Here is a 21,225-nt window from a genome sequence, read left to right on the forward strand (position 1 = left end):
TAGTGAAAGATTTTGTATACCTAAGTTCAGTCATCAATCCAAAGTAAGACTTCAGTCAAGAAATGAGAAGACTGAGACTTGGAAGGGTGGCAATGAAGGAATTAGAAAAGATCATCAAGTGTAAGGATATATTACTGGACAACGAGACCAAGAGCATCCACATTCTTGTATTTCTAATTCCCTATGGTGCTTGGAGAGACCTTTTTTGCATATCCTAGACTGCCAGAAAGAAAAACAAGTGGGTGCTAAAGCATATCAAGCCTGAATAATTTCTGGAGGCAAAGTAAAGGGCTCAGCTGACCATATCTCTATCATTATTTGAAGATGAAAAGACTAATGGTAAGCAGCCATAGTAAGATGAATATCTGTAATCATGTGACATTTGAACTCACCACACATTCAGGAATTAATTCACTCACCTTAACCATTGACACAACATTCTCACTCTGCTGTTGTTACTCCACAAGTAGCTTATACAAGAACCAGTCTTCTCAGGACTTGAGTTCCTTTATGCCTAGTGCAAACACGTCATTCTGCAAGCTAGTCTATAAGGCAGATCTCCATTTGAAAATGCCTGGCCTTTCAAAACAGTTTTCTAATTTCTAATCATCTTTATCCTAAACAAGAAACTGCATTTGCATCTGAATTATATTGTGAATTAGATAACAAGCTATGGTTGGCAGAGCAGACTGACCTTTTAGAAATATTCAAAATATTTCCACCAAGCAGAAGTGATAGTGGAAAACATATCTTTAAAAGCCAGGCACACACTCCATGTTGCTCAAGATAAAGGAAAGCAGACTGTTTTTAGTTCTGGCAGCCAAATTCCTACAGAGTATATGTTCAAATTACTCACCCAAAGCAAATTATAGAGTGTATCATTTCCTCTTTTGCAATCTAAGTCTTTGATTCTTATACTTGTACTTTTTGCATGTCCTATTTCTCTATCTTCTTTAGTCCCAAATATCCCTATACAGTACAGCAATAAGTGAACATAGCATATAGCACCCATCTTAAAAGACGAAGCAGAATTAAGATTTAAGATGTTTACACTGCTCCAGATAAGCCCTTTTTTTTCCTTAGGAGTAAAAAACATAATTTTTCCCTTGTACATTTCTAACTGATAAACATTAAGATACAATAAGCACAGTGATAGATTGAATTTAGATGAACAAACTGAACCTCAAGGCAGAATATTGTTCATCGCCAGACAAACTGATCTGGGATTGGAGGTACAGCCCATATTGGGCAGAGTTGTGCTAGTTGTGAAGTATCATGCCGGCAACTTGGCAGCTCTTCTGGACCCAGAATTGCTCTTGGGGGGATCAAGTGTATGCTGTGCTTTTGCCAAACTGCAAATGGTGTGACAGCTGTACTCTTTACTGCAGCTACTTCTGGCCACTGCAGTCCATGCCTTAAAAATGTCCTGTTTTGATTAATTCTGTTGAACAATCTATTGGGTAGCCCTTGAAGAATGTTCAGAATCAGTCGGTACAAAATGCTGGGGCTAGATTGCTTTCTGGTATCTATTTTGCTGCTAATATTACACCAGTTCTACATCAACTGCAGTGGCTTCTTGTCTATTTTTAGGCACAGTTCACAGGGCTGGTAACTTTTCCCTAATGCCTTCGGTAACTAAGGCCATGACATCTAAATTCCTTCTTATGAGTTTACGTGTGGGTTTAAGAAATTGTTCATGTTTCTGTTATACATCTCATCATCAAGAAAGATTAGGTTGGTGGAAATCTATGACAAATGTAAAATTCCCTCCTGAGGGAGGTTTTTTACAATTTCAAAACATTCAGTTCACTGATCTCAGTGCTATAGTGAAAATTCAGGTGCTTTGGTAGGTATTTGCTCTGCAGGAAGATTAACAGGCAAGTTGTCCTGTAAAATAAATAGTGGATTCAGACTGAATCCCATGTTCCTTTTGCTCCTAACTCCAGATGAGAGTTTCTCTCATTCTTTGTAGAGAAGACACACATACACACACACACACACAGAGAGAGAGAGGGGGGGGGAAAGAGAGAATAGAAGTGCCACAAACCTTCTAGAGCTTAGTTATTTGCTGCTAATAGATCCCAGGATTGTCTGTCTATCACTGCACTGCTAAGATTTTTATTGCTAGAAAAATAACTGTCTGTTACCTATCTAGGCAGCATAAGACAGATACAGCACTGGCAAAATTCATCACCACACCTCACACATGCAGGAAAGAAATCATTACAAGTGGATTAACTGCAAGTGGCAGAGGTCTTCTTTAAAGGAAAAAATGTATATAAAGACAGTAAGAGTAGAATTCATGATGTAGCCCCTAGGAGCGTGAGAACAAAGCAACAGCCATATCTCAATGGTGGCAGAGGTTTCCTCCTCCTCATTCCATGAATTCCCCATGAATGTAACATAGAATAGTACACAATAACAACATTTACCAGGAGGAAGGGAGCTCTGGTCATTGGGCTCTCCTTGGAGGTTAGACAAAAAAAAAAGCCTCACCATGGCAATCATGCCATTTTGTACAACTCCAGATCAACAGTCCACCTTGGTGTGTCCACAGTTCAACTTTGGGTCTATATAACTTTTACCATTCTCCTTGCAGCTTCTTTTTCTAAGAAAAACACACCAATTGCACAGCTGACCTATTTGGCCATATTCAAAATCATTGCTCCTTCCACTGATTTTTTCCTTTCATTTACAGACCAGCCATCTTCTGACCAATTCATATTGCTTTTTGCCCTCAGTCTCTTTGCAAAGCTAAAATGTCCTATGCCTTCTTGCAGAGTCTTGAGTCTGAGAGAGTGATGCATTGGTCCTGATATGTGGCAATGCCCCCATACATACAGAGTGGCAATAAATGTAAAATCTACATTGTGTCAATCCCCCCTAAATTTAGCATGTTCCATTCCAAATAGCAACACATATCAAGATCCACTTTTACATGAGCTGTAAGATCTCCATGTTTGGAAACAGTATCTTTTCTGTCAACTCGCTCTCTTTTTCTTTAAGTCCAAGTAGAGAACACAAACACAGATGTTTGATTTTTCTTTGGCATACCATAACGTCCAAATCAATTTCTTCCCCTTTCCTTCCTTGAGGTCACTGTCAAAACAACTTTCATTTCCCCCAGCAGCAGAACAATTGTCCCTTTTTCTGAGCCTTTTATAATCTAAGCAGCTCTCAGCAACATTACCAGTCCAAGGAGAACTGCTGGATAAAAAAGAACTGTCTGCTTAAGCTCTTCAATTTATCAGAGCCTGCAGACATGAAAGAATAAATGGGTGTAGTCAGCAAAGTTGAACTGCAGAAAAAAATAAAATAAAAATAAAACCATTAACTAACTACACACATAACCATTGAGCTCCAAATTAAAGGATACTGAAAACAAGCAGCCTGATGAAGCAGTACATGATAGATGTCCTTGTCTGAAACGGCATGTCTATCAAACATGGAATGAACAACATTATTATAGATGAAGCAGCCATGCTGCCCATAGCTTAAAATGTAGCTATAACCAGGTGCCTTGTGAAGAAATCTCACAATAAGGTTGTCTTTTATCACCAGAAACCTGGATTTCACATAAACAAGTCAAAAGTGCACCAGTGAATAAAAACCTAGACAAATGATAAAGCTGAAGAGAAAACTCTGTTTAAGAAAGACCAAAAGCAATTTTGAAAGTCTAGAATTTTACCTTGCAATAAATACAATTACACTCTGGTGATTCTCGCTGCTGTGAATTTCGTTGTATGGGTATACTGTGTATATACTTACAATGACAATAAATTATATTATTATTATTATAAAACATGCAGTGCTAGAGGGTTTCATCTTTCATTATCTTAATAAGATGACCTATACGTTTGCAATTTTAGGACTAGAAAATATAGTTTCTTCTCAAGAAGAATTTCTCATTCAAATTTCATTTCTGTCTTTCTGCACCTTAACTATTTATTTATTATTTATTATTTATTTTATTTATATCCCGCCTATCTAGTCGGTTAAGACCACTCTAGGCGGCTCAAAGGCTCGAAGACAAGCTTCTTGTGTATTTCCCTCTCCTCAGGTTAATTACACATTTTAAAATCCACATTGTAGAGTTTACAGAACTCAGTCCACGTGTATGAATGACTCTGTATCAAGAGGGAGTCTCCAGAAAGTAGTTGGACAAAACAGAAAACTAATACAGAAAGAAAAAAGAAAGCAATGAGAACAGGACAAAGTGCCCTCTCTATCAACAAATGTGCTCACTTTCCTTTATATTCTTGCCAAAGTCTGGAATAGCTACATCCGAGAAGCAGAATTGCTTCTTGTAGCTATGCGGGCAGATAGATCAATTGCTTATGAAAATAATGTGATGCAATTAGACACAAATGAACTTTTCTGTAGCACAAGGCATAGTGGCTGTGTTCACAGGATACAGGAAACCAGGGATCTATGGGAACTTTGGCTTGTCTATGATGAGCACTGCTGGATCTCGGTGGGAGCAGCTAAACAGTGTTTTGGTGGGAGAGGGCAATATGCCATGTGAACCCGGCACAGTGACCCAGCTGCCACTTGGCTTATTTCTCTCCCCCCCCCCCCCAAAGAAGAAAGCACAATATATGGAATTCTATTTCTGATTTATTGGGAAAGAAATAAGCCAGAGTGGCAGCTGTCCATGTGTTTGCACAACATGATAACTCTCAAAGCTTTTTAATTTGTGTAGCTGCTCTGCTGTAAGTGGAGTGATAAAGCAGCATGCACCACTATGCTGTTTATTCCCAGTAAACCTGGATTCCTACAGATCATTGGCTTATGGTATGTAACTACTCTGCCCTTTCTCTCTCTCTCTCTCTCTTTCCCATTCTCTGTCTCTGTACTGTATCACTGTATATTACTATAATGAATGTGATCCAGGTATTCATACTTGGAGACTGGAGGATGAGCAATTCAGTCTGAAGAGACAAAAGCCAGAAAGACAATGACCAGATTGAATAATTTAATAAGAAAAAGGAACAGCTACGGAATGCAAAAGTATACATACATTCATACAGAATCTCACAACAAAGTCCTGAATTACTCACTGATTTCCATCCAAGCCAGTGTCCTTAAACTGTATGTTTAAAAGATCACCAACATACGTGATGTGTCATATACTATTGCTCCCAAATTACCAGTTTTGTAAGTGTAAACTGCAATTATTTTAATCAATTGAAACTGTCTGCCTCTATAATTCTTCCCTCCATAAACAACAATCACAAGCTTATGAACAGCTGCCACTGAGAACTGTAGCCAGCAAAAAACTAGTCATAGCACAGCCATTGAATATGGCTCTAAAACAGTGTCTATACTGTCAAGCATGAACCTATGCAACCCCCCCCCCCTTGACACTAATGGAGCTTGCTCCCCAGAAAGTATGTATAGCTGAATAGGACCTCAGTTTGATTCTTTGCATGGCAAAACCCATTTAGAACCAACAATTTCAGCATGTTTAACCTTCGCCAAGGAAATATTGTGGTAAGTTATATGAGATGAAGGGCAGACAAGACAGTGTTCCCACTGAACACCATTCATTCTGCCTGGAAAAAGGAGAGAGGGATGTAGAACCCCCGACAGTGGGGAACAGAGAGACTGGAAAAGAGATGACACCCTCAGGAAGAAGTGAGAAAAAGGGAATGTGAAAGAAAAGGTGGGAAAGGAAAAAAAGGAAAGGGGATAAATGTTAGAAAGGGCAGGAAGAGAAGGAGAAGGGAGGAAAAGGATATATATAGGGATTTTCTAGCCAGATCCACTCCCATCCAGGTGGTAATATCTGATTTCTGCCTCTCCTGCTTCTACTATTGTAGCTCTTTTCCCGTTGTCTCCCTTAAGAGTTCAGCCCTCGCCCCCTCCTGCTGCCAACACAGCTGCTCGGTGATCCACCACACCCACCCAGCCCACGTGGAGCCCAGAAAGGCAGCGCAAGCAGAATGCCGCCCTCCAAGCCAGGTAGGAGCAAGCAGCGCCTGAGCACATCGATGGAAAGGTGAGTGCCCAGACTGTGTGTGTTAAAAGTCCCTTTCGGGGACTCCAGTTCCCACACTCCCCAGCCTTGACCTTGTGACCCTCAGGGGAGGGGAGACTGCCTCATTCGGCTTTGCCCAGCACCGCTTTCCCCCTACCTGTGCCGGAGCCTTCTTTGGGCATCCAGATCAGCAAGGTTGCCTCTGAGCCCGTGCAGAGTGTGAGTGGCCAGAGGATCTTGCAGCTGGGATGGGGTTGGTTCGGATACAATTGGCTGTTTATATAATGTTTTTTTTGGTATTTTGGAAAAAAAAAGCCTCCATTGAATTTATTTTTATTTTTTAACATGACTATTTCTTGGTCGGTTCACTAAGAGGCATTTATTGGCAGCTATTGTAATAAAATTGCATTGATTGAAGGTTTAATCCGGAACGATTCAAATGAAACATTTAATACATCCTCCTCTGTCCTCTTTTTTGTCTTTCTGTGCCCTCCTTTTGGTACCCATGTATTTGGCAACCCTAGGTATAAGTGGTTTACCATTCCCTTCTGAGGAAGGCACCCTGGGACTGTGTAGCTTACCCAATGCCACACAGACGGTCTATTCTTCTACAAGGCACAGGACTCAAACTCCTAACTCCACAACTAGCTGCTACAGCCCACTAAGCTATCTAGTCAGCTTATAACTACACCACTGAAGGGTTTTTTCTGCATTTATGGAAGACCTCAGGCTAGACCCTAATTTTCTACGAGCAGAACTACTCTCAGGGCATACAGGGGGCACTTTCATCAAGCCACCTTCATCTGGTAAAGCTTCCAGTGCCCTCACCCCATGGTGCTCCAACCCTTCTGCCAATGGAGCCTCCATTTAGAGATCTTCCTGTGGACAGAACAGGAGCCTTTTTGTTCAGAATTCTGGGTTCAAGCCAGTGAGTATACATAAAATTCTTGTCTACTGCAAGCACTTCATGTTACTAAAATATACCATTGTGAATTACTTCATTTTGCACTCACACATTTCCAGTTCTACACTGGCATGTCCGCAGATGTAAACAGGCGGACATGCAACATGTTTCATGTTCTGCAATGCTTTGTATGTTCTAAGAAATAACGTGTTACTACACAAAAGGACTGCAAGCTGTCATAAAAAAGGCAACAAGTTCAGCAAGCTGAGAATTTGAGCAACAAAGGTTTTATGTCTCCTCATGTTTATTTTTCCTTGCTCTTTTATTGCACAATACTCTTAAATGAGATGGTTCTCAACCAGAGAAGTATCCCTGCTAAGTTGGTGTAGGGATTTCAGGGGTGGCATATATAATTTAATAAGGATACATATATAGTAATTGTTTTTCCAAATTTTTCAAATAAAAATACATATCTTTTTTTAAATTTGAAAAATGTAGAAAAACAATTACGCATATATATACTTTTTTTAGTATGCACTTCATTGCTTCATTCTGAAATGTGCAGAAGCACACCTTCCCTCTAAATGTGCAAATGCTATGATTTAGGTTTTCTCACAAAATATCAAGTTTCAGTAAAAAATTATTGGAATAGAAAGATTTGAAGGAGGATATGAAATTTTTTTACATCAGTTCACACAAAAAGACTAACATGCCATGTGTTGATCATAAAGATTATTACAAATATTTAAGCAAATGAACCATCACAGTGAGATAGCATGACAACAAAAAGTAAAGGATTCATTTGTCTTTCCTCCTGAGGTAATGCAAACATGTGAAGGCTCAGAATCTGTCACGGTCATTTGCAAAAACTATTTTAAGCATCCCAAGAGAATAATTTACAGTATCTTCCGGTCATCAACTTCTTACGGCCCTGTATTTGCAGAAAGAACTGTAAAACCACTGACTTTTTATTTATTACAAGACACCTCTTGGTGGCACATAGAAGAAAACATAAAGCACAATAAGTAAAAGGTCAAAGGCACAGGCTTACTCAATTGTCTCTTGGCTTCTCTTATGCAGCGCCATACCCACTGTACAATTGGATATTTTAGGAGATTTAACACATGACATTTCAGATGAAATGTCAGAAGCATTATTGTGAATCTCCTCCTGATGGTAAATCTTTAACACTGCACTGTTTTATCCATTTCTTTCCCCTTATATCCTAGAACTCGGCAGGAGGGCAGGCATATTACTACCTACCAACCATGCACTGTAGCAGTAACTTCAGGGATTTTTTCAAATGATCCCTGAACAAGGAAGAAGATACTACCACATTCAGCTTGGTAGCTTACTCATACTCCACATTATAGCTTGTTCTTGTGATAGGATAGGTGGTATTCTTGCACTCTCTTGATAATACAAGAATTCAGGAAAGATGCTTCCCCATCACTCAGTAAACTCTGTAATGATGTGGCCTCTTTCTATACAGGTTTGTCAGATTGCAATGTAGTCAATCTGCCTAATCCTTTAAGAAATCTCAAGAGAGTAAGAAAAATATGGCTGTTCCACCTCCTAAGTAAGTTCTATAGGGATGGATGGAGCAGATTTTCAAACCTGAGCAAAGAAATGGTGATAAACAAACTCTCATTACAGAAGTTTCTTTCTCATTCAGTATAAACCATTACCAATCTCCCACCCAGTCTATTCTCTCATACCTTCCCATACTTTCACTAATTCACCCAAACAACAACATACATCTAGGGATTCAAGATGGAAGTGACCAAGAGAATGTAAGGGCTGCTTAGGTTTTGGGGTGAAGGGCATAGCACTCCCCTACTGTCTTTCAATCATTTTTTAAAAGCTACATGATCCAACCAAGGATCTCCTGAGCTGTGTGCAATATTGTCCTTAGTGTAGAAGTAACAAAAGTTTATATATTTTTTAGTCAATGGAAGATCCATCATGACAATAAAATAAATCACAGTTTCCAGTTCAGTACACCTCAGATTCAATGAATTCTTTCAAAGTAGGTTGATTGCTCTTGTCCGATTTGATACAGCTTTGAACTGTTTGCTTTCCTTCTGCCTATTTAGCTGTGATTTTGCATGACATCATTAAGATGTGACATGCTCACAGATTTGGTGAGAGTATTTCAATCCTTTCGATGCATATTCTGCAGTATCTGGTGCATGTTCTGCAGTATTTTAAAAAACCTCAAATCATACATGGCCATAGTCTTAGAAACATTCTCATGCTTTAAAATAAACTTTTGTGGCACTAGATATACAGTGAGGTTGCAAAACAGGAGTAGAGATGGCCATTTTAAATGAGTTTAAGAGAAAGTAAATTTAACTTCTTGATATCCCAAACAATGCTGAACTTTTTTTTTCCCCAACAGCTGAAGGGTGGGCAATCTTTGAAGGAAAGATATTTTCTAGGCAGTTGATGCAATCAATTTCAAGCTCATATCTTTAGACATAAAGCTACAGCTGCTCTTTGGTGGCCTGATAAACTAACAGAGGAAAAATGATCAGGAATAACAGAACCACAGAACTGTTAAGGACACCAAAGTTTATTGAGCCCAGCTCCCTACAGAAGCAGGAAATCTACCAATAAGGTAACCCTGACATCAATCAATCAGCCCATCAATCAGAGGCAGATCATCTCTCCCCCTTAACACAACAATACACCCATAACAAAAAAAACACTAATCACCATAATCACCCAATCTCCTGAAAAGGACTAAAAACTGATCCCACAGCTATAAATACTCAACTATCCCACAAACTGCACCAGAGCACAGACAGAGTTCTGACTCCTGTCCTCTGAAGATGCTTGGCCACAGAGACTGGCAAAATGTTAGGAAGAAAAACCTCAAGAACACAGCCAGAGAGCCCGAAAAACCTACAAGAACCAACTAACCCTGACAGTTAACCATCCAACCACTGATAGAAACCTCCAATGAAAGAGAATACACCAGCTCCCAAGGTAGTCTGTCCCACTGTTGAACTGTTCTTACTCTCAGGAAATACTTTCTGATGTTTAGTCAAAACTACCTCTCTTGCAATTTTGATTCATTACTTCAGGTAATTCTTCAGGTAAAACTTCAGGTAGCCCCTTTGGGGCTAGAGAAAACAAGCTTGCTCTAGCTTCCTCAAGACAGCCCATCAGATATTTGAAGATGGCTATGTCATCTAAATCTTATCTTCTGTACAATAAACATGCAAAATTCTCAACCAATCTTAAAATAGATTGGTTTCCAGAACTTTTAACATGCTGGTTGCCCTCTAGACACATTCCAACTTCTCAATATCTTCCCTAAACTGTTTGTTGTTAGTTGGGCATCCTTCAATCATGAGAGACAATGGTAATGTGCTCTGTATGAGTGTCCTCTCCAGAGCATGAAGCCTGGGTAAAATAATATGGAGGATAGGCTGTTACCCAAGCAGCAAATCCCCCCCCTCCACATCACTGAAATAGTCCAATGGAAAGGCAAGAGCCAATACAACTGGTTCCAGCAATGTCGCAGGAGTTGCCAGAATGACACGAACTGCCTCTGGGACTCCGGCTCCAGATTTTGCCTCAAGGTTACTCCTGAAGCCTTTTCCATCAGTGGATATAGACACAAGGCAGTGGAGGTTTGAAATCGGAGTTTTCCTTCTCCTAGATGGGCTGGTTTCAAGGCTGATGAGCCCCTAAACTGTGATGCTCACATATTATTACTTCCCTTGATACAAATTAGTATAGCATTGACTCTTCTGTTGCCACATCACACTGCTGCCTCAAGTTTAGCTGGCAGTCTAATAACATCTCTATAACCTTTTCCCAACAACTAATGCCAAGCAAGCAGTCTCCTATCCTGTATTTGTACATCTCAGTTGAATTGGCCGTAAGGCATGATAGAAGATGATTTAAAAAATGAAAATACAGCATTAGCCTGTTGAAAGGTCTGGCCTAAGCGGCGGCTAAAAGGAACTGAGGAGGTCTTTGGTGGGTGGAGCTTGTGCTCCACGAGGGAACATCTCACTAATTGCATATCTTTAAGCTAAGGGACGTGGTGGCGCTGTGGGCTAAACCGCAGAAGCCTGTGCTGCAGGGTCAAAAGACCAAGCAGTTGCAAGATCGAATCCACGCGACGGAGTGAGCGCCCGTCGCTTGTCTCAGCTCCTGCCAACCTAGTGGTTCGAAAGCATGCAAATGCTAGTAGATAAATAGGGACCACCTCAGTGGGAAGGTAACAGCATTCTCTGTCTAAGTCACACTGGTCATGTGACCACGGAAGATTGTCTTCGGACAAAACGCTGGCTCTGTGGCTTGGAAACGGGGATGAGCACCACCCCCTAGAGTCGAACACGACTGGACAAAATTGTCAAGGGGAACCTTTACCTTTACCTTTTAAGCTCTAGAAGTTTCTGAGAGTTCGTAAGGCATGATATAACCCCAATTGTGTGCATTCACAGAGACCATGAAGAACAATCAGATCCTCGCCATGGAGATCAAGAGTTTACATTGAAATATAAAACAAAACACAAAAACAAACAAACAAAAAGAGAATCTCAACAAGTCCATATTGTTTGACAAGGAAAATAACTGCAACTGACATATCTTTTCATATGATATTGTAACTCCCTTCTCTTTCTCACTGTAATGATACTAAGACATCCCACTGATTAAAGCATGGAAGAGCATTATACAGTTTGCATAAATTCCATCATTATTATCAGGCCACCTAGATTAGAAAAAGAGAAATGATAATACAGAGTCGTTTTAACGTTTTAAGGCTCTGAAACCAATTGCAATACCATGCCCAGGATAATGAAAGACAGCTCTTGCTGCTTGCTGGGATGGGCTAGGAACTCAACAGAGGGAAGAACTGAACAAGCCTTTGCAGAAGAGGGAGAAAAAAAAACAATGAGTAGTGAAAGAGAAATGACTGTGTGGAGATGAAAAGACATAGCAATTGAAAATAGAAAGTAGATTGAAGTATGAGTAAAAAAAATTGGTGTAGGAAGAGTAGGAGCACCAAGTAATTAAAAAGAAAGTACAGGTACCTCTATGGAAGAGAACGGTGGGTCACTTTGTGAGTGACAGCGGAGAGACAATGACTTTTTGAGTTATTGGGTGCTGGGAAGTGAGAGCAAAAGAACTCGATTGGATACCAGTGAAAAGAGAGAAGCTAAGGGTTTTCTTTCTGCTTTGCAAAAATGTGTTCTTCTTCATGTTTCCTCTAAATGATCAGTTCTACCTTTTAAGAAGTTCAGCAATTGACTGGAGAAAAAGATACTCTGCTTTTCACTAACTTAACTTCGGTTCCCCTACTCAGCCTTTTCTTTGAACTTTCTCTATTCCATTCCCACCTTTTAGTGGTTTAGTCGTTAAATTCTGTCTGACTCTTCGTGACCCTATGGACTTTCTGGTATAATTCCTCTGTGTATTCTTGCCAGCCCTTCTTGATGTCTTCTGCTTCTGTTAGTTCCCTACCATTTTTGTCCTTTATCATGTCCATCTTTGCGCAAAAGGTTCCTTTAATATCTCCATTTATCTTGAACAGATCTCTGGTTTTTCCCTTTCTATTATTTTCCTCTATTTCTTTGCACTATTCATTTAAGAAGGCCCTCTTGTCTTTCCTTGCTTTTCTTTGAAAGTCTGCATTCAATTTTCTGTAACTTTCCCTATCTCCCTTGCATTTTGTTTCCCTTCTCTCCTCTGCTATTTGTAAGGCCTCATTGGACAGCCACTTTGCTTGCTTTCTTGCATTTCCTTTTCTTTTGGATGGTTTTTGGTGCTGCCTCCTGTACAATGTTATGGGCCTCCATACATAGTTCTTCAGGCACCCTGTCCACCAAATCTAGTTCCTTAAATCTGTTCTTCACTTCCACTGTGTATTCATAAGGGATTTGGTTTAGATTATACCTGACTAGCCCATTCGTTTTTCCTACTTTCTTCAGTTTAAGGTTGAATTTGGCTATAAATAGCTGATGATCAGAGCCACAATCAGTTCCAGGTCTGGTTTTTGCTGACTGTATAGACCTTTTCCATTTTTGGCTGCAGAGAACATAATTAATCTGATTTTAGTATTCCCCATTTGGTGATGTCCATATGTAGAGTCGCCTCTTGTGTTTTTGGAAAAGAGTTTTTGTGATGACCAGCTTGTTCTCTTGACAAGCCTATTAGTCTTTGCCCTGCTTCATTTTGAACTCCAAGGCTAAACTTACCTGTTGTTCTTTTTATCTCTTGATTCCCTACTTTAGCATTCCAGTCCCCTATAATGACAAGAACATCTTTCTTTTGTGTCAGTTCTAGAAGGACCCATGAGCTGGAGCCTATGAGTGAAAGAGGCTAAGGGGCTGAATCTGAGGAGAAAGTGGGACAACCTCCAGTCCTCAGGAGTGAAGAAGCCTGAAGGTACGGGCCTAGCTTGAAGTCCCAAGGCAGAGGCGCTTGGCTGCAGGGGAGATCTCTTCATGAGTACCCACTCAGAAAAGGTCAGACATGTACATTATATGAGTTGCTTCTTTAACCTACAACAAGCATATTCTTATCCAGCTAAATTCACAGATTATTATTATTTATTTCTATAAACTTCATAAGCAGGTTCTTTTTTCCAGAGAGACTCAGGGTCCAAACCCTACAAATAGATTTTTGCATTGTCACATGAACATTTATAGCTGAGTGCTGGGTGGGACTCCAACACCACAGATAGAAAGAATCCTTCAGTGAGCTCTGCAATCTGCTAGAAGGAACTAACTGAATAGCCTTTGCTTTATTCTTAAATCCTATTATCTGTATTGCTTGGACCTTTGATTCTTTGGACTGCTACTTGGATTGTAACCTTGGATTGCCCTGCCTGTGTGTCTGCTTTGGTGGGCTTGATACTATCTGCTTCTTTGGCATCACACATTCTTGATTTGAGACTTTACTAGCTAGCTGAGTATGGAACAGGACAGTGGGTGACTACTGACTGCCCTCCAATAAAATCCACTCCAATATGCACGAGAGGGCACAGACTGAAGTCACCATGCATGGTATATCTTCTTGCAGCCCCTCTACAATTTTGTGTAGGCACAGAATGAACTGAGAGAGTGGTGGTATTTCTGCTAAATAGGAGCTTAATTCTAAGATTTTCTTTTTTCTTATCTGCCTTAGTTTACTAAAGAGTTTACTACCAGGATTCACTGTGTGTCTGACTATAGATGAATGCCTTCATTTGACTGGCTAGGTCAGAATTAGAACATTTTTGTCTCTCTTATCTCTTTTACTGCATCCTTTTCGATGGTATAAATCCTACTGCCTGCTGGCATTAACATTTGCTAGAAAATTTCCTTTGGGCACAAATAAAAGCTTTCTGTCTATCACATCCCTAAAATTGATGACATTGTGTGACCCTCCACTTCCACCCCAGATTATAACCGTCTGCATTTTCTTCATTTGCATGAACAGGGGTCATGGAGATGCAGAAATAACATCATAATCCTAGACAATAGGGCACAGGGCAGCTCATGTATCTATTTATGTACCCTTATTTAAGCAGTATCAGGTCAGGAGGATCCCTACTTTGTATAACTGCTGCTATTTATTGTGTGTAGTAGGGAGAGGATTTCTATGATGTCACTTGTTTTCTTCAACCTATGTATGATCTTATGGGTGGGTTTGAACATGTTTATATAAGTAATCTGGTAAGAAAGGCCAGATTACATATAAACATGTTTGGACTTGCTTATGGGTTCAAATGTAGGTTGCAGAGAAAATGTGAAATGTCATAGAAATCCTCACCCTAGTAGATATTTGTTTCCCAAACTGTTTCAAAACTTTAAAATAAAAATATTGGCCTAATCTGTCTCAAAACCTAAATCTTTTACTGAAGCTTTGCAGCCTAGGGATTAGCACAGTTAGTCTTTCTGTGGATTCACTCAAGTATAACATTGCAGGCTTTCTTACTGACATATCTGGGAATGGTTTGAGCAATTCCACAAAAAGACACAGTTAGGGGGGGGGGTTATAACACACCAGTTTAACATGTTTTAGAAGTGCATTCTCACTGCAGAAATAGCAAGAGATAGTTTGGGAAGATTTTGGAGCTGGGGAGAAAATATGTTTCCCTGCATCTGAGTGGCTATACGCATTTGACACTGCAAAAGGTAGTTGACAGACGGTAACCTTGTGACAGGTTTCAGTCAGGAACTATGATGGCCCAAACAGGCAGCATTGAGCCATTGTTGTTCCCACCTGCACTCCAGTTCAGCAGGACTGAAAAGAAGGACAGGACGTATTGTTTTATGCAGGCAATCCTTTGACACTATGGGTTCCCCAGAAGACCTCACTGGAACAGTAGTCTCTGGAACCATTAACGTTCTGACCCATTAGACTAATGAAATACCCTAAGTCTTATGTGACCCCCTTTCTTGGCAACTGAACTCTGGGTGATGACTGGAATCTTTGAAGTATCTCCCTGTTTTAAAATGGGTAAAAGTGTACAATGTTACAGTCTGTAGACTCTCAAAAAGGCAGCACCCCTCCCCCCAAAAGTGGTCTTCTCCTCCTTCTTTTATATATATATATATAGAGAGAGAGAAACTGTCTAATAAAAGAAGGAGGAGACCACTTTTGGGGGGGAGGGGGTGCTGCCTATATAGACACTTTTACGCATTTTTAAACAGCAAGATACTTCAAAGTTTCCAGCCATCACCCTGAGTTCAGTTGCCAAGAAAGGGGGTCACATAAGACTTAGGGTATTTCATATATATCCTGAGATTGTGGGGTATATCATCTTTTTTTTAAAAGACACCAGAATTTTATATATATAAAATATATATATAAAATTCTTGTGACTTAAAAAAAAGATGATATACCCCACAATCTCGGGATTTATTGTTCTCTCCTTGCCTCCTTCACTGCTTTTATAACCACTTGTCCTGAGCCAAGTGTGTGCACCGCACATTTCTGATAGTTGTCAAAGGCTCTATCAGCATCAGCAACAGCTTCTCCCGGATGAAAAGTTTCCATGATTAACTTTCTGAATGTGAATTGCTTTCTGTACTTTGAATGCAGACTTGTTCATCACTTAGTAATAACATTCCCTGCTGAACTGAAAATGTGTCTTGAATTAATGCTGTAAAGAGAGCAGCTTAACCACTTGGCAGCAGTGGTAGTCAAGCAGGCTATTCCTCCCCCTGCCCCATATTAGAAATCAGGAGGCAAAAGATTTCTTCAGGAACCTAAGACACTGGTAGCAACAAGGTAGTGACCCTGTTTGTTTGGCTTTTAGAACAAAGTACCCATGCAGTTCTGTATGAAATTAATAGAGAAACTGCTAAAATTGATGGAGAGGAAGATCAGAATCATTTATCACAATTGTTGGCATTACAGAAATTATTAGTGTTAGTTGGCACTATCACATCATATTCTTAAATATCATATACAGTGGCTGAAATACTCTTAGCATAAATTTACACTTTTCAAGTACTGTACAATGTCACCATTCTGTAATAACAATATTTCCTTTAATTTAATTGAAAACTCCCCACACCCTTCCTCTTCAGGCTCTGAGGATCACTGGGGCTCCTTTGCCTTGGGACAGAGGTGGTGGTGGGGGTGAGGTTTTAATTGCTCCTGGGTTTGCTGTCACTGGGGCTTCTGGCAATTTTTCATTGTTAAAGACATTCAAAGGTTTCCCCAGGGCAAAAGAGAGCTCTGGTTAGCCTCAGAGTCTGAAAAGGCATAGTGACAGGAAGCTTTCCATTCTTTTAAATATTATCATGGGATGATGACATCCTTCTACTGGGGAAGCATACAATTGTGCAAAAGGAAGTCAACCAATAAATTGTTGCTCTTTTAAATAGAAGAAGATATAAATTTATACTGATTTATTTCATTATATATTTGTATATATATACAAATAAACAATAAAGAAAATCAATTTTTAGAAATATATCACTGTCTGGTCTTTTCTTAAAACAGTTCAAACTTCTGAATTCAGATATAAAACCAACATACCATATCTGTAATGTAAAACCAACATACTATATCTGTAATGTAATACCACATCTTTATTTCATTAAGCTGTAATTGACAACCTAAACTGCTGTTAGTAAACTCAGTACCATTTTAGGATTTAATCTTTAATATTTTTTTTATGAGTGTGGCTTTAAAATGATTACATCTGCAATGAAAATCTCTATGTAAGTTATCCCTTCATTTGACTTGTGCAGCATGAAATACTCTACAACTGTCTTCTGCAACACTTTCCCATATATGGTTCTAATAATAATTTATATATTTTGCACAAAATTACTTTTTGGTTCTTGCAGGAATGACACTTGCAAATCAGTGTAAATTTTTGTGAGGGGTCTTTTGAAAAACAATACCTCCTTTAATTCCTCCTCCAAATAAGAAACTTCAAAATCTGCCCTATTCCCTTAATTGCTCATCTTTGCAATGTATCTAGGAGAAGCATGGAACTTGATACTTTGTTGGGAACAACATAATATGGAACTGATAACTTGCATCACATAGCCAAGCATCAAGCACAAATATAGGGGACTTCTAAAGAAAACTAGCAGACCTTCCTCAATGCCCTCCAGGATGTGAAAACTAAAGTTTTGAGCATTTGACTACAGAGACAATGCATTATGTACCATGAGACCTACTATATCTTTCTTCAACTTGAATTTTGTTTGGCTTATCTGACATTGCTTTGTATAAATTTTCTACTTTTCCCCTCAGTCACTATCACTAAAAGTAAGCATTTACATATATCCACCTATATAATCTATGCACAAAATTGACTTGGTTTCCCCATGTTTGGGAGCCCCTGTATCATCCTTGCAAGGTGTAACACACTTTCAAATTCAAAATATATTTCTCAATTATTTGTCCATTCTGATTAAAGCATCACCAGACAGTATCGGTTTGGCATTTGAGAGTAGCTAATCGTTATGGTTACTCAATAAAGTCAATGAAGTAAGTAATGAACGTTCTCTAAAACGACTGTTATGAAAATCAAGATTATGGTGATCAGTAATATGTAAGCAGCCCAAGAAATGCACTTGTAGATCCAAATTAAAATTGTATATCAAATAGATAAATCTAAGTACAGGGACGTGGTGGCGCTGCAGGATAAACCACAGAAGCCTCTGTGCTGCAAGGTCAGAAGACTGGCAGTCGTAAGATTGAATCCATGCGACGGAGTTAGCTCCCGTCACTTGTCCCAGCTCGGTACCATCTCGGTGGGAAGGTAATGGCGTTCCGTGTCTCATCACACTGGCCACGTGACCACGTAAACTGTCTACAGACAAAACGCTGGCTCTATGACTTGGAAACGGGGATTAGCACCGCGGCCTAGATTCAGACACGACTAGACTAAATGTCAAGGGGAACCTTCACCTTACCTAAGTACCTTGGAGTTTGATTGAATGAGCACCATCATGGCCATGCAGAGGAAATCAGAGTAGAGATAGCCCAGATCCAATTCCTCAAAATAAACACTGTAATATGCAAGAATAACAAAACGGCTTTGGGAATGCACATTTTGTGATGCTATATTCTTGCTTCTACTGTTTGGCATAGAATGATAGATTTTAACATGTGTTATTTAAAACAAAAAGACACACTTGAAATGTAGATTTATTGCAAGGTGCTAAGTATTTTTAAGCTAAGAGGATGATCAAAAGAAAGTCTAAAATAAGCTTTTTTAAAAAGACCAAGAAATTATAAAACACAAAGCCAGAGTACAGTACTTCATTTACATAACAAGAAATGGAAAGCACATATTGTTACTGCTGATCATTCCAGGCCAAGTAATTGGAAAACCAGTTCAGGAAGAACCTTACTAAAGGATCTTGGAGTTCAGGTTAGATGTAATACAACACCATTATTTAGAGGTGCTGTTTCTAAACTGAAAAGCGCCATCACAAAGTGAGATCTCCAGCGGGAGAAGAATAACAGGGGGAAATCCCTCTGGGAATTTATCTTACCTTCAAGTACCATCCTTGAGATTACAACAAAAAATGAAGACAGCCAAACACATCTTCAATTTTGTATTTTTCCAGATTCTGACCTGATTGGATAACAGTCATCTAGCTAATATCACAGATCCATAACAACAGACAAGTATCTAAAACTGGCAATATGCAAGGTTTTGGATTAGAAACCAACATGTCTTGCATCATTAAACACTTTATTTGGGAAGTGAGAAGTGACTGTTTTGTCCCTTTTCCCTGTCTGAGAAATTCAGTATAAGTAAAAAAAGCATGTCTTGCTTTTATTATAATAATTTACTGTTGGAAGACACTACTGCCTCATGTTATTTAGAAAAAGGAAGAAGACTGATTACCACTGATAAGCAAGCCCAGTCACAAACTTAAAACCTTTCAAAAAACAATGAGACATAGATTATATGATATAAGAAATTAAAGAAATACTGTTTCTGAATGAAGAGGTCATTAATCAGCAAAAGAATGTACAAGTATTTTTAAGCTAAGAATAACAGAATGATAAACATGGAATTCAGTCCTAATCTTCCTGCTGATTAATTAAGCCTCCTCTTCTATTCATGTCAGAGCTGATAACACAAAATAAATATCCGTAAACTGATATGCGCCTTTTTTCCTCCTCTCATTTAACTATGCAATCAGAACTTCTAATACCTGTTTCCCCAAAATAAAACAGGGTCTTATATTCATTTTTTCTCAAAAAAACACATTAGGGCTTATTTTCAGGGGATGTTTTATTTATTGATTTTCATGTAAAACAATTTGCATTTATTCAAATACAGTCATGTCATCTTCTTCTGGTTGCTGCACAATGGTGGAGGGCGGGGTTTCACTTAACTGGGTCTTATTTTGGGGGAGGGCTTATATAATGAGCATCCTGAAAAATCATACTAAGGCTTATTTTCAGGTTAAGTCCTATTTTAGGGGAAACACGGTAACATATCAGGAAATTATTGAATCAACAGACAAGAGTCTGAATATACTCTACTGCAGAGGCATCAATAAGCCAAACTGTTATTTGGAGACAGTTAACATTACCAAAGGTTGGACAGAGGGAAAACAGATTATGGGAGGCCTGATGGGGAGAGGTGCTGCTGGCTCATTGTCAAGAGAGAGGTGATGCAGGGGCAGAGGAGCAAAAATATGTGGTGCATTCTGCCTTCTTCCTGCCTAGTGTTCCCTTGGTATATCAAGTGCCTGCTGCTGAGCACCTTCTGGCCTTCTACACAGAGAAACCAGGGAGACTTAAAATTAAAAGAGGAGAGGCTTGCCCCAATTAACAAGCCACCTATGGAGACAGAATACCTTGTCTGTTCTAAACAGAAGGCACAGGGTTGTCCAAAATTCCTCACCTCAGCCTTTGTTGTTTTCTTTTCCTTTGATTATCAAAGCAACTAGGAGAGGACTGAAATAGTCAGATGTAACCATTTTTTTCAGCTTTCCACCATTTTGATTTTGATAAGCTACCTAAGAGGCAATTTACAATCTTCTTCCAATAGTCTTATAACCTTTTTCCAATGAACTCAAGACAGATTTAGACAATATGCAAAGAGGAAAAACTGTAGTGTTGAGTCAGAACCAGGGCATAAATCCAAAACTAAGAGAACTGACTGTGGAAAAATGGAAACCAGAGAGACAGCTTTTCCCTTAAAGTGATACTTTAATTCAAAAGGAAACTTCATTAATTGGTGGGAATATTTATTAATTGTACAGATAACAGAACTGCAGTTGCCCCACACAATAAAGCACTGGTTTTGTAAGGGACCATTTAGATTTCTGAAATTATTAGAATTTGAAATTATGAAGGACTATACTTCAAAGATAAGAGTTAGCGTCACTCTTGCCTTTCATTTGATTTAAACATATCATAAGACAGGAGAGAAAAATGTAGCAATGAAGGGAAAATCTACAACATAACAACATATAATGCTAAGCAACCTATAGTCTAGAAGTCTATCTTGCTCTCACCAAGGTTATTTATGTGAAAGATCTTTCATTTGTAACGTATCAAGTGAAAGCCTCTCTACCACTGCTTGGATGCCTCAGTAGACTCCTTCAGTGGAGATGGTAGTGAGGCAACAGGGCTGCAACCAGAGGTGATTAAATTTACACTGCTGCTTTATTTTATTGGGTTGTCTACATTGGTGATGCCAGTGGTAGCAACATATTCAGGATTCAGCCTTAAAGCTTAAAATTCTCTTAACTATTTGTATCTTCACATAGTTAATGAAATGTATTGCTGAGGCAATAGCTACTCTGAAATAGTAGGTTTATTTTAATTTCATTCAGGGCTATAAAGTTAATGGGTTTTGTACATTTAAGGAAAGGGAACTCTAAACACATCAGAT

The 21,225-nt window shown here is 39.1% G+C and overlaps 1 protein-coding gene across 19 annotated transcripts in view; it reads right to left on the reverse strand.

Annotated features, from left to right (window-relative positions):
* SGCD (sarcoglycan delta) overlaps positions 1–21,225 on the reverse strand; it is a 631,892-nt gene that overhangs the window by 558,169 nt on the left and 52,498 nt on the right. The window contains exon 1 of one of the 19 annotated variants that reach the window (XM_078385605.1): positions 420–10,761. The exons of 16 other annotated variants lie outside the window; for them this stretch is intronic. The gene's annotated coding sequence lies outside the window, so the exon portion shown is untranslated. Of the gene's footprint in view, positions 1–419; positions 10,762–21,225 lie in introns of those variants that run through there. 2 more of the 19 variants (XM_072990008.2, XM_072989994.2) reach the window with 2 other exon arrangements.

Source organism: Pogona vitticeps, chromosome 2 (assembly GCF_051106095.1).
Source record: "Pogona vitticeps strain Pit_001003342236 chromosome 2, PviZW2.1, whole genome shotgun sequence".
NCBI classification, from domain to species: domain Eukaryota; kingdom Metazoa; phylum Chordata; class Lepidosauria; order Squamata; family Agamidae; genus Pogona; species Pogona vitticeps.